The sequence below is a fragment of the Ceratotherium simum genome, chromosome 7 (assembly GCF_057802395.1).
Source record: "Ceratotherium simum simum isolate JZ-2026a chromosome 7, ASM5780239v1, whole genome shotgun sequence".
NCBI lineage: Eukaryota > Metazoa > Chordata > Mammalia > Perissodactyla > Rhinocerotidae > Ceratotherium > Ceratotherium simum.
The window spans coordinates 56,841,359-56,856,585 of record NC_141906.1 but is presented as its reverse complement, the minus strand read 5'-3'; positions in this window follow the sequence as shown (position 1 = coordinate 56,856,585).

The following is a 15,227-nucleotide window of genomic DNA, read 5'->3' as shown; positions in this document are numbered from 1 at the left end:
GAGTAAATAAAAGTTTAAAAATATTTTTGTATGGTTGGAAAGTAAAAGATGAGATACAAGTTGAAAAGATTAAGTATGCTGGTGAAATGCAAGGAGTTAGTATTTATCCTGGGGACAATGGAAAACCATTTAAGAATATTAAACAAGGGAGTTATGTTGTCAGATTTATGATTAGGAAAGATGACCTACAGAATGGACAGCAGATTGAATGGCACATATGAAACGAAAATTGCCCACATTACCAAGTGTTTGTCAAAATTTCTAAACCTAAGCTTGAATGTAATTTTAATTCAGAGTTAGGAACCAAAGTGAAAATGAATTGGATTCAAATTATACTAGTCTTTTCTCTTTTTTGCCCTTTCCTTCCCTATCAATTTGTCTTTCGTCCATAGTGACACTTACTTTTACGTGACTATCTTCTAGTGGAGGGGAGAATAATCAGTAATATCACCCAAGGAGAAAGGAAGAATTAGAGAAAAATTAAACGTAAAGGAGAAAAATACTTTCTTATCTGCCCTTGAAGAGCAGGCATTTCCCAGAATAAAGAAAATAATTTAGTGAAAATATTTTCCTTTTCTCAGAAGTGAGGTCCACCGTGTTCCCTGTTTCCCTAACCATCCCGTTAAAGAGAAATAACTAGTTTTGATATATAGTCATGTCAACAAACCTTCACAAATATTTTTGGAGGTGCTTGAAGACATGATTCCTGTAATATTTTGCCTCCATAATCTTATAATTATTTGGGGGCAGATAATATGTATTGGAACAGGATAAAAGTATGAGATACTTTGAAATATCACAGTTTGGATACAGATAGAAAATAAGCTAAATACTTAAAAAAAGATTAAAAACTATTTCTTCCTCTCCCCACTATCTTAACACTTAAAACTTTCCTTTTTTAAAAAATTTCTGATTTACATGCCAAGTTATTTTTAAAAGCTACATCTTGCATAGTGATGCTCTCACTGAATTTGGGAAACCATCTTGGAAATTACCTATGAGCAACTGTAGAGTGAACAGCGAGAATTAGAGAGAAATATATCATTTTATTAATTAGAGAGAAATATATCCTTTTACTCCAATTATTGCCACCATATATTGTCCACTGAAATCAAAAGTCTCTGGAAGTCATTCTGGAGTAATATTGAAACCTGGATCTATATCATCATCTTTGTTTAGTTTTCACACATAAGAATATCCTGATAAATTTGGACATGATGGAAAACTATTTTCTTCTGGAGATTAAACTTAAAAAACTACTTAAAATATAATAATGCAAAGGTATGTGAACAACTCTGAGGCCTAAGAGACTTGGTAACCAGAATGAATGTAAATACACATTCAAAGAAAACTATTTCTAAACAGATATTGAAATAGGAAAGAAGAGTCATAGAAGCAGGATGTGGCAGTGCCCATTTCTCTCTGTCCTGACAGAGGGAGCCTTAAAGTGATAACAAAATATTTAGCAATGATGCAAGGATGCAAAGGGTTGTAACCAATAGACCTTGAATACCTTTAATCGCTAGTGAGAGCATTTCTTTTGTAAGCTGGAATTATTAGCTTGATAACATTATACATCGATTTATCTAATTCCCTTCATTTAATTCCCTGTTGACTTAGCAATCTTCTGATTATGGTTTGGGCCAGCTAACTGAAAGAAAATGGTCTTTCTATGTGAATACAAACATTCTGTTTCTTATAAAAGTCGTGTTTCTCATGAAGAAATTGACATTTTGAATTTATATAGTGATTTCTTAAGCTTAGTTAACATCTCCGCTGATAACGGGCATACCTTAAACTGTGGACCTTGGTATATTCATTACCACCAGAAAAGTCTCTTGAAAGACAGCCTACCAGCCTCTTTTCTTAGGTACATCTGAACATGCCATAGGCTGAGAGGAACAGGATTTTTTTTTTTATTGTTATTTAATTTTTACTTTATAAAGCCTCATCATCATAACTAGAAAATGCAGTAGGGGAGGAGAACAGGAAATAATGTTGTCAGCACATACTCTTTAACAGAGCCTATTTCACACTACAGGTAGTGAAATGCTATGATTAACAGCTTAAGTTCTTGTTTCTTAGAAACATGAATTTAAATTCCAAATTGGCTCCTTCTTAGTCGTGTGGCTTCAGAAGTTATTCTATAACCTTAAGTCTTATTTTCTTCTGTATAAGTAACAAAGGTTCTTATCTCACGGTTCTGCCTCTGGGAATGCGGGAGGATTGTATGACTCATCTCCTTTCTAGTTAGGTGTGGTCACAAAACTTGCTTTTACTAATAAAATATAAGCAGAAGAAATATGTCAGAGCCTTCAGTTGGGGGAGTAAGTCAGGAACCAGTGCACCATTTGCTGTGCTCCTTTTTCTGCCACGGTGAAACCATGTGTCAAGATGGAGCTTCCATCATTCCAGGTACCTGAATAACTAGAATGATTAGAGCCCCTTGTTGACTGCATTGGGCATGAAGTCAATAATAAAACCCGGTTGTATTAAAGTACAAACATGATGTAGACTATGTAGTTATCTTGATGGATACACTATTGATAAACTCAAACCCAAACTGTCTGATTCCAAAAATCATTACCCTCTCATATAGTTTCCATCATCAAGAACAAAAATTTATTTTATTTACGGCTTTGTGCTGAACACATGTGATAAAAATTGAGAAAAAAAATCACTAGTATACTTTTTTAAGGTTCTTTCAAACTCAAGAGAAAATTACACATTGAAAAAAATTTAACTTATAGGAAGGTTATGAAGCATTTTTTGTTAAGTGGCTTAGACAATAATTGCTGCAAGAGATTAATAGAAGAAGATGTCTGGGATGGGTCCATCAGAGAAATTTTCAAGAAGTAGAGATTAAAACAAATGTATTGGGGGGCTGGCCTGGTGGCGCAAGTGGTTAAGTGCGCACGCTCTGCTGTGGCGGCCCGGGGTTTGCTGGTTTGGATCCCAGGCGGTCACCGACGCACTGCTTGTCAGGCCATGCTGTGGCAGTGTCACATATAAAACGGAGGAAGATGGGCATGTATGTTAGCCCAGGGCTGGTCTTCCTCAGCAAAAAGAGGAGGATTGGCAGATGTTAGCTCAGGGCCAACCTTCCTCACACACACAAAAAAATGTTTTGGGCAACATGCATTAGGTCTTCTATAGAAACTTCTCTGTGATTGAAATGACCAATGGATTGATCCAAGCAGGGGCTTGAAATGTGCTTAAGTGATTAGACTGGGCTTTTCAGTTTCTGCCATTGCCATGACAGGAGCCCATCAGTCCTGGGCGAGCATGAGAAATATGGGAAAATATGCATCGAGCTGACCTAAATTAGGAAGCAGAGATGTCCCCAGCTGACCTGGACACCCATGGGTGAGAAATAAACTTACCAAAATTTTCCACTGAAATTTTTAGATCATTTGTTACATGGCATTACTGTTGTAATAACTAACTGATACATTCTTAAATGTAATTTCTGAGGTTTCTTATTCTGTGACAGAACCCGACTTTATCTTGAAGAATTTAGGGGCTACTAACAGAATACTTTGAATTTTTCCTTGGCACTGAACAAGACTGGATAGTAAGTGGTTCTGGGTTCTAAGACACAATATTTCTTTCTGCCAAAGGCTCTGATTAGCATTCCATGTAATTTAACTTATTGGGAATATCATGTACCCCATATAAATCTGTATTTTTGTACTTTAAAGCAATACATTTTTTGTAAAGAACAAAATTCTAAAGATAAGTATGGAACATGTCATAATTACAAAGTTTTATGGTGGAATTAATGTCCACAAAAATGTTTTACAAGTTTTACAACATTTTACAGGACATCATTGTCTATAATTAAAAAGAAAATAATGCAAAAACTAAGTAAGATGAATCAAGAGGGAAAAATATATTTCATATCATTTTGCTTCTTTTTCTGAGTTGGTTCAGAACAACTTTAATGAAAACTGCAAACTTTTTAGTTAAATTTTGTGCACCACAGAAGTATAGAAAAATTAAGTGTATTCATATTTATCTAATGGTGACACATACTCTTTTAAATTCAGTAAAATATGTACAACAAATATTTAAAATTTTAAACAACAAATGTGCAAAATAAACCTAAGTAATGGCCAAGTGTTTTGGGATATATACACAATATATTTTATATGTGCAATTTGTCCACTGATAGATTTCTTAGGGAGTGCTTTCATGTAGGCTATAGACTTCTTTGAAAGGTATAATAAGTAGAATTTGTGTCCTAGGTACTGAAATATTTTCAAAGGTTGAATGTTCTTTTTTTTCCATGCAAAAAAGGAAACCAAAGAAATTTAGTATCTTTAATTACAGCTTAAAGAACTCTTTTTTTTCCCCCTCAGGACTATTCTAGCCAATGGTTGGAAATAATAACTTCTCACCTATTCAGCTCACTTTGAGATTGAAGACAATGTGTGTCTAGCATTATTCTAAGCATCCTCGACCCTTCATAAGAATCATGAGAATACACAGAACTGTATAAAACTGAATGCCTGTCTCATGTGTGAAATTTGCTGCTTCACATACCTTCTTCTACATCTAATAAGCAGCTTAAATTTAAGATTTTCAAAAGAAAATTTCTACCTTCCCAGTCATTTTCTTTGTCTGAGTCCCTCCAAAATAATCTGATCAACCCCAGTCTCCCCAGCATGGTGACAGCACCACTACATACCCAGTGTCTTAGGTTAAAAAAAAAATCACGTAAACAGCAAAATAAAACTAGAACTTTTGTTGTTTGCTTTGGCTAAAATATTTTTCTCCTAATTCCCTAACCAGGCAGCCTCCCCCAGTTATGCTCTATCTTATTACTCTATTCTTATTTTTCCTAGAATGTATCACATTTTCTAATTCTTATATATTTTACTTGTTGTCTGTCTCCTTAACATACAAGACTTGTAAAGACAGGGCCAGGGTTACTCTTGATCACTTTTATAACTCTTCCTGCATAGGCAGATATGTGCCTGACACATAGGGTACCAAATAAACACTTGTTGAATAAATAAATCAATAATTTATGCAAATGCTGTGATAATTTTTTACCTCTCCAAGAGTAATTTTTATGTTTAAACATAACAATATTTAATGTGGTTAATAAATATGTAATAAGTGACCATTATATGCCACAGACAGTGCTAGACATTGGAAGTAACAGTGATATATAAGACAGAAAAAAGAGAAAGGACACTTGCCTTCCCAAAGATTATAGTGTAGATGGTAACAAATGGTTAATTAAATATCTACAACTCTGCTATGAAAAGAAGTACAGAGTGACATCGGTGGTTATAACGGGGCCCTAATCTAATTTTGATCCATAGGGAAGGCATCCCTGAGGAAAGATCCTTTAGGCTAACAAATAAAGGATGTATAGGAATTAGGTGAATGGAAGAAATATGTTTTCCAGTGGAGGTGAGAGCACGCTTAAAGACTGGAGGCGGGAGAAAAAGTGAAGAACTGAGAGACTGATGATTGGAGAGGAGAGAAAAATGAGCAAGAGATATAAAATAAGGCTAAAGAGGGCCAGAGTCCTAATTATATAAAACCTTATAGGCTTTGTTAAAGAATTTAGACTTTGTCCTAGGAGTGATCAAAAACGATTGGATTTTTTTAATGAGAGTGACATGATCATATTAGTATTTAAAAAGATACTCCTAGACTTCAAATTCAAAATGACATATTGAACACTCACTGAAATCCCCTCTTCCCATGCCAACACCCAGGCAGGACCAGCTACATAATTTGTAGGGGCTGACGCAAAAGGAAATTGCGGAAAGCATTTCAAAAAGAATAAAGTACTGTTAAAGGTATAATATGTAAAATTTTTCCATAAAAACATTTTATCACTTATAAAAAGTAAGAGTGGACTTCTGCTTCCAAGATGATGGAGTAGATGTACTTTTCACTATGTCTCTTGCTAAGCACGACTGAAAACCCTGGACATTATTATATAAAACAAATAGAAACAGACTGAAAGGTAGAGAGAAGAAGGCAGACCATTTAGGGACCTAAGGAAAGACATTGTGTTGACTTCTCTGGATTTTCTTTTTGCCTCACATATCCAAGACTTGAACTGAAGAAACCAGTCACTGAGAAATGCTAATGAGTGTAGATTGAAAAAAAAAAAAAAATAATAAAGTCTGTTCTCTCTAGCCATAGAACAAGGAAAGGGGCAGCGTAGTAAGACAGAAAACTTTTAGACAATAACTGCTCAGCATCAGCCAAACACCACAGAAATAACTGTGGCCACAACATCATCCATGCCAGTAAATGTCCAGTGGGTAGCCTAGACTTCTACATTCACAAGGATATAACAAGACATCCCAACCCCCCACGAGGTGGTGTCAGAGAAGGCCTAATGGGAGCTGGGATTTTCATCCCTTTCAGTTTATAAACAAAACCTCCCATGGTGTTAGTGAAGACCATGTCAGGAACCAGAACTCCCGCCCCCTCCCAGCAGTAATGAGGAGCAACCCCCTATACATGGATGTCAAGAGAGGCCCAAGGCCAGCTGAAATAGAAGGATTAAATAAGATCCAGATTCTTATAATATAATCCAAATTATCAATATTGGGAATGAAACAGAGGATATAACTACAGACATCAAAAAGATAATAAGGGAGTAATACCACAAATAACTTCACACATATAAATGTGACAACTTAGATCAATTGGACCACTTTCTTAAAAAACAAAAACTACCACAACTCATTCAATACAAAATGGAGTATTTGAATAGCATTATAACTATAAAAGAAATGGAATCCATAATTTAAGAACTCCTAGAAATGTTCTGAATTTTGACTGTATCAATGTCAATATCCAGCTTATGATACTGTACTATAATTTTGTAAGATGTTACCATTGGAGAAACTGAGTAAATTTCCATATTATTTCCTACAAATACGTGTGAATCAAAAATTATCTCAAAATAAAAAGTTTAATCAAAATCATTATGACAAATTAATTGTAATTCTAAGTAAAGAAAAATAAAAATTTTAAATTAATAGCATGAATTTTACTGTTTATCATCATATTGTGTAATGCCAGTTTTAAATACAAATATAAACTCATTTTATTTGTATGCAGAATAACCAGTATTTTCTACCAGAACAATAGAAACACTGTGCAAAATTGTTTTTATTTAACTTCTGATACACACACATTCTAAACACTGTCTTCAGCTTACTGAGGAGTAAGAAAGGGTTGAAAGGAAATGAAACTATGGATTGCCCTATTTTCCCCTTTCTTTGTGTGCTATTATTTATTTCATTTTTTGTGGTAAGAACACTTAACACAAGATCTACCCTTTTAACAAATTTTTAAGTGTATGATACGTTATTGTTGACTGTAGGTACAAAATCATAGGGCAGATCTCTAGAGCTTATTCATCTTGTTTAATTGAAATTTTATGCCCTTTGATTTGTAACTCTATTTTCCCCTCCCCCAGCACTAGCAACCACCATCCCACTCTTTGATTCTATGGATTTGATTATTTTATTTTTTTTAATTTCTTTTTTTTTTTTTGTGAGGAAGATCAGCCCTGAGCTAACATCCATGCTAATCCTCCTCTTTTTGCTGAGGAAGACTGGCTCTGAGCTAACATCTATTGCCAATCCTCCTCCTTTTCTTTTTTTTTCCCCCCAAAGCCCCAGTAGATAGTTGTATGTCATAGTTGCACATCCTTCTAGTTGCTGTATCTGGGACGTGGCCTCAGCATGGCCGGAGAAGCGGTGCATCAGTGTGCGCCTGGGATCCGAACCTGGGCCACCAGTAGCAGAGCGTGTGCACTTAACCGCTAAGCCACGGGGCTGGCCCCTGATTATTTTAGATACCTCATATAAGTGTGATCACGCACTACTTGTGTTTCTGTGACTGGCTTATTTTTAGCATAATGTCCTCAAGATTCATTTATGTTGCCACATATTGCATAATTTCTTTCTTTTTAAAGGCTGAATAGTATTCCACTGTGTGTATATACCACATTTTCTTTATCCATTCATCTATTGATGGACACTTAGATTATTTTCACGTCTTGGCTATTGTGAATAGTACTCCAATGAACATGAGAGTGCAGATATCTCTTTGAGATCCTGATTTCAATTCTTTTGGATAAACATCCAAAAGTGTAATTGCTGGAATTTTTAATATTTGAAGAACCTCCATACTGTATATGAAAAAATGCTCAACATCACTAATCATCAGGGAAATGCAAATCAAAACCAGAATGAAATATCACCACATACCTGTCAGGAATGGTTATTATCAAAAAAACAGAAGACAAGTGTAGGCGAGGATGCATAGAAATTGGAATGCAAAATGGTGCAGCCACTATGGAAAAGTATGTGCTATCCTTTTCAGCATAAATGTGTGGCTAACATAGGCAAGTAATGTGACTTAGAAAGGATATATATGAAAGGGTTCTTAGGCCTCTAAATTTGTTAAAGTGCTATTACCTTCTTTGTATGTCCTAAGGAAGATCTGGTTTAAATAGAAAGCATGGTTACTTACAACTCTCAGCTCCCCACTTAATCAATCACAGATGTATGGTTTTGGAACATGAGCATAGAACTCCAATGGACCTCTCATTCGTGAGAGTTCACAGAGACTCAGAACAACACCAAATAGGATTGATTGGATATTGCCAGCAAGGACCAGGAGGGGTCAAGTCTAACTCCTAGGTTATTCTCTGGTGCAGATCTTCTGATTTACTGATATCACTTTATATTAAAATTCTATGAAACAAATCTTTGAAATATTATGAGAAAGTATTACTATTCTTAGAATACAGTTGAGTGAAATTGTGAGGAGTATATATTTTTAAGTAAAACAGCTTGGATTATGAGGAAAAAATAGGAACAATGTGGGAATGAATAAAATATGAAACATAGTGCCTGCTGGGGAATAGTGATACTTGTACTACTATAGTTTCGATTGTCTGTCCATGACAATAGTTGTTGGAGTACCCACTAGGCAGAGTAAGTGGGCAGCTTAGCTACAGGCAAGAGAAGGTCACTAATTAATGAGAAAAGTTCAGCTTGAATAAAAATATTTTTAAACAGTAATCATATAATCTAAGGAAAAGTCATTTACTTTCTGCAAGCATATGCTCTGCGTCATGTTTTAAATGTAACATTGCATTTTCATTACAAAGGACCGATGGTAAGATACCAGAACTTTTTAATTTTTTTGGTGTTCCCAAGGGTTTTAATCCTGCTCAGAATCAAGAGAAAGAAAAAGGATCAACTGGTGGAAGTTATAAGAAGACCATTGTTTTTTTAAAGGAAAGAATTTTTACTGGTCAGAGCTGTCCAAAGCTAGAAAGTGCTGCCTCAGGAATTTTGACGTTTTGATTTCCTAAATCCAAAGGTAGTAAACAAGTATGTCTGAGTGTATTTTATAGTACATAGAAATGATATATATAATGTAATATACTTTATATAATATGATATAATATGACTATATTTTATATAATATATATTATAAAACAAAGAATCGAGTAATGAATTGGAGGTTGTATTACATCCATGGCTCCAAATTGTTCTTCATTGTCATTCTAATATTCTAAAGTCACCTAAGATTCATAATAAATACATAAATTCCCAAACCCATTTAATACTCGTTGAGTATCCTGAGGTGTGGAATCCACAACTCTGCATTTTTAAAACCCTAGAGGTGATTCTGATGTATCCTGCCCATGGAGCTGCTGACCTAAGCGACCTTTAATATCCTTCCAAATCTGACATTTCATTTATTCAGTTTCAGTTCTTGGAGTGCAGGGAATGAACTTCAATGCCTTTCTTTATACGCAGGGCCTTGCTCATAATTGCCATTAAATAAATGTTTCATGAATAAAAGAACAAATGAATGATTGAATAAAAAATAGGACATCTCATTTTCCCCCCTCAGCTCTCTATATAACACGAAAAATCCTTTAAAAATGGGCATAGACGTTAATGAAATAAGTATTAAAGAGAAAATAGAATGCAGTAGCAAGAGAGAGAATAAATACGGTTAAAACAAATTCAATTATTTAGTACTTTGGGGCAGAGAAGGAGATTATTGAGAAACTACTTAAACTAAGATAAGATAAGTTTCAGAAACCAGGACACGCTAAAAAACTATGGATTATATAGAACCTGAAACTATAGAAAAAGAAACCAGTATGTCAATTTTGAGAGGTTGAGGAGTAAGAGACAGGGAAGAAGAAAGCTCTGTCACTGAAGCTGATATGATCATCGTCCAGAAAACTCAGGCTAAGAAAAAAGATATATATATATTTCCTTTTACTCCGGGAAGTAGCTTAGTCACAGGGACTGTGAATATATTAAGCATTTCACTGTTCACCTTCAGGGCATGATTCATGACCATTGTTTTTTTTTCCTCGTCTGGCATGTTCTGGAGCATAAAATGATTTGGTTGCTGTGCTTCTGACATCTAAAAATATTTCAATGACTACATGTTTAATTAAGTCAGTGGACCCTAAGTTCTCTTGGCAAGGGTAGATTTGTTTTGTTTTTCTTTTGTTTTGTTTTTCTTTTGGATCAAATTCATTAACACGTACGCCTGTGTGCACACACACACATTTGGTTTGGAGGAAGCATTGACAGAATCTGGCAAAATAAAGAGGTTTCCTAAAAATATTCATTAACTGTTGCTTCTCAAGTTAATCAAGTTTATTAGTAAGCGGCACTTTTGCATAGACTATCCCAGAGCTGATTCATTGGAAAATGGTCTATTATACCAATAAATAATGGGGAAAATAACAAATAACAATGTAAAACAATATACACATAGGTGAGAAGATTAAAAACTGGAGTATGTAGTATCAGGGAGTCCTGTAACTTGCCTACGCATCAGATCCCTTCCATCACCATCCTGATTCAAGATGCAGCCTTGTCATGGATTGACCAAAAAAAAGTCAGATTCATAGTGGAAAATAGTGCATTTTCCACTGCAATTTAATAATTCAGAGCTACACTAAATCCTTTTGGGATTAAGGTATTATACAATTAATTTACTTATCATAAACTAATTATCTAATTCATTGACTCAGGGACATTTACTATTTAGTGAGCTCTCCCATTTGCAGACATTCGTTGTTTTTTTGTTTTAGCAACAGCTGGCACAGCTTCTTACATATAGTAATACAATGCGGGGGAGGGGAGCATGGTGTCAGTAGCTACTGAATGAATTTCTGTGCATGTTTGTCAAGATAATTTTCCAAGACAGAGATTTCTGTTTTCCCCTTGCATCTGCTGTTTGGTTCTTCCATTTCTGCCTTTGTCCCCCATCTTTAAATCGGTAGCCACACTGTACTTTCTTTCGTCAGATGAGGTTTGTGTTTGGGCCTGTTGGCTCTTGTTTCCAAGTGTTTAAACTCATTGGAAAGAATAGGATTTAAAGAGACATGGTTTCTCTCTAGACTAAAAAGAGATGCCTCTAGGCTGGAAGAAGTGTGTGTGTGTCTGTGTGTGTGTGTGTGTGTGTGTGTAAGTTATGTCCTTTGAGAAGAGGGATTTGGCAGTATCCCTGAGGATGTGGCAGAACCTCAGAATGAGTGGCCACATGTTACGTTGAGAAGATTGGAAGAGCTCAGCACTTCCAACCACTACACTGGTCCCCATATCCAAGGAGGGCACAGAAGCAGCAAGTAATTGGGCTTCTCCACTGGAATAACGGAATTCTCAACAGAAACAGGTGATGAGTGACCAATCAGTCCTCTTTGATGTTTAATATAGTTTAAGATTCCAGAAGTTTGAGTGAGGAGAACCACAAACATGATTCAAGTTAAATCCTTCACCAACATGTGGAAATTAAGAGATGAGTTTATGAACTGAGATTTATATATAATACATAGAAATCACCGGTAGAAAAGTTTCTGTACATGGACCAGAACAAAAATAATGACCATAACCCTGAATGTGTGTGCATATTGTGTGTGTGCTCCTATAGTTGGAGGGCAGCTCAATGAAATCAGAAGTAGTCATATATGAGTCCTATTTGGACATAGAATTCTCTTAGATATAGAAATATCTGAACTTTGAAGAAAACTCTTAGAGAAATATTCACCAATTGCTTGAGTGGGGATACTGGAATTTTAAAAGAAAGGAGAAAATGTGAAGATGCTTGGAATTCACTAGATCTGTATTCAACCTCCAATGCAAGTACATGCAGATTATCAGTTAATTCTCATCCTGTAGTGACAGAGACACACTGGCACCACCTTGTGATGAAACCAGAGAATAAAACTAAAGGTCAAAATAATAGAACTTCTCAGAACATGAAGGAGAAAGAAATAGGAGCACCATGGGTTTGACCATCCATTTCGAGGTAAATGAAACGCTAACATCCGATTATATGTGAGTAGCACTAAAATGCAGTAATGATCATGCATACTTTGATGAAATCAATGAATTATTAAATGGGTATATTATGATAATACTTTTATTTTTACTGTCCACATTTCATCCTAAATAATTTTCCCCAACTTAGCATAATAAATACATTATCTGACTAAGAGTAAGGTCTGGTTTATAAATTATCTTTTCAGTTCTCTATTCTTTTATCTGTAAAGAGACAGAGATAAGAGTATATTATATCAATTGATCTACTAAGCTTCATTTAGATTTATAAAATGCCACAGGATAGTGTTGGTGATACCAGAGTAATGATTCAGTTTATAGAAGCAAGAAATTGTGGTTCATTATTTCATTTATTCATCAAATATTTATTTGTTGTATCTGGTATACTAGTTATTGTATTAAGTCCTGAAATTACCAATAGGTGTAAGGTAAACATCTTACCTTCAAAGAGGCTGAAGACTATAGGGAAAAACACTCATGCAAATAATCACTCAGGATACACTTATCTGCATCTAGAATACAACCAAGAATAAAGCTCTTTTGACTCAATCTTCCTTTTCATACAAAAACAGACTTTCTCTGTTGTCATATATCAAAGAGTCAAATTTTAACATTATCCACCAGAATACTTCAATTCACAAGTATGAATGAATATTTGAATAATGAATAGGAGGGGGAGGGTATTAGAAACAGGGTACTGGAAAGATAATTGAATATTGTCTTCCTATCTCTTAAAGATCAGGGATTTGCTATATTAGTCATTTCTTTTCCATCCGCTGTCATCATCCCTATTGCTAACTGAAGCTAAGAGATTAGCTAACTTAAATAAAAGCTTTCAATGGAAGTGGGAAAAGAGATGATATATTAAAATGTCACTTTTCCCAATATACTCTCTTTTAACAAACTTATGAATAATAGTTCATCATGAACTGAGAGAGTCTTTCTAAAATTAGACTTCCAGATTTTCTCCTTTTTTTTCCTGATATAATCTTCAAGTTAGGCTTGTAGGCTTAGGATGCATGGGGTAAAACTAAAAAAATCTTTTATAGTTTTGAACATCATGCATTCTAGATTGAAGAGTTCTAGTTTCTATAGAAACACTTTACCACTTCTCTCCTTTAATCCAAGTATTCATGATATCTTACCCAGAATACTGTACTAGTATGCCAGCTGATTTCCCTATACCCATTCTTGTCCCTGTCCAATCTGTTTCCTTTCCATGGCTTGCTCTTGTGTCTCCTCAGCCTCATCTGGTCCATTATCCCCTTCCTTTCTCTTCACCAGCCAAGTTGCCTCTCAGTCAATTATTGCACATGCCATGCTTCCTCCCATAACAGAACATTTGCTCCTTATTTCCTCTTTGTATGGAATACTCTGGTCTTTCCTCTCCTCTCCATCTTGCAAACTCTTAGATTCATCACTCAGGAGTCTTGCTCTGACTATGCAGATTAGATCTAATCCCCCTGGGTTCTCATGCTACATGTTTCTTTCACTTACCATAGTTGGATTTCTTAATTTATTTATGTGATTCCTTGATTAATAATTGATTTCCCAACTAGGTTATAATCTCCAAAAGGGCAGGGAAATCATCTTTTACTCCTCCTTTCCATTGATTGAACCAGTATTACCTACTACAAGGTTGGAACAGAGTTGGAACTCAATGCATTTTTAAAGAATGAATGAATATCTAAGACTGAAAGAATTAGAAAGAGACTTGAATACTAGTTTAGGGGTAAGGAAGGTGAATAAATGGGATGAGAAAAAAAGCAACATTTGTTGAGTATGTGCCAGGGATTGTGCTAAAAACTGAATTTTTTGGCCTCATCTAATTTTTACAAAATCTATGTATTACCAAATTGAATATTTATATATGGGGAGGGTCATATCTCGATCTTGACAGCATTCTTCTCAATTTAAGTTATTATTTCTGAAATCAGAATATGGCCCATTCCCTCAGCTATCAAACCTTTCCCCAGGTAAGACTTAAGAATATTAGCAAATTTACTTTGGAGATGGAATTTTTCTGTTGGTAATCTGTCTTAAATAATGGAATGGTGTCCTGAGAGGATGGTAGAAGTTCTACTGATTCAGAATATTTTAAATTGGACAAAATGACATTGTTCAACATAATTCTGTTAGGATTGTAATAATGCTATATCCTCATCTTTTACATGACTCTGAAACCATTCATTTGGATGGATCTTTGTTCTCATTGAAGACCTCTTCCTTTTTTTGTTTGCGTGGAAGGATTGATTCTAAAAAACATACTCCAGTTCATCCCATTAATAAAGCATATTGTAAGGAACAATCTGGTACTGGCAGGTGTATAAACAGTTGACTCAATAGGTCATTTCAGTCTCTTATGTCTATAATTCTATGAACTTGCTCTGACAATGCGAGTACTGGAACACCCAATTCTTTTAAGAGCTGAATGGCTGTGACTCAGGAATTTGACGTCTGGCTGGCAATGTCAGCCAGCACGACACTGCTGGAATGAGGAGGGGATCACTTGAACTCCCTGGCAAGATTGAGGTAAACCTGGCAGAGCTACTGGATGGTGCATTTGCTAATTAAACGACAGTGTCTTAAATGGAAAGGGGGAAAGAGCCAAACAGAGGAAGAAAATGAATAATACACTGTACATATAAAAAAAGAGATGTAACTGTATGAGTGTTGGCTGCAGTGTTATTTATAACATCAAAAATTATTGATAGTCTATATCTCTAACAATAGAGCAATGACTGATTAAAAAATTAAGCTACGGCATACAATGAGATATAACGCAGCAACTGAAAAAGTCAGCATATTATGTTTCATGGAGGGAAAAACCCGAAGATTTAATTTTAAATT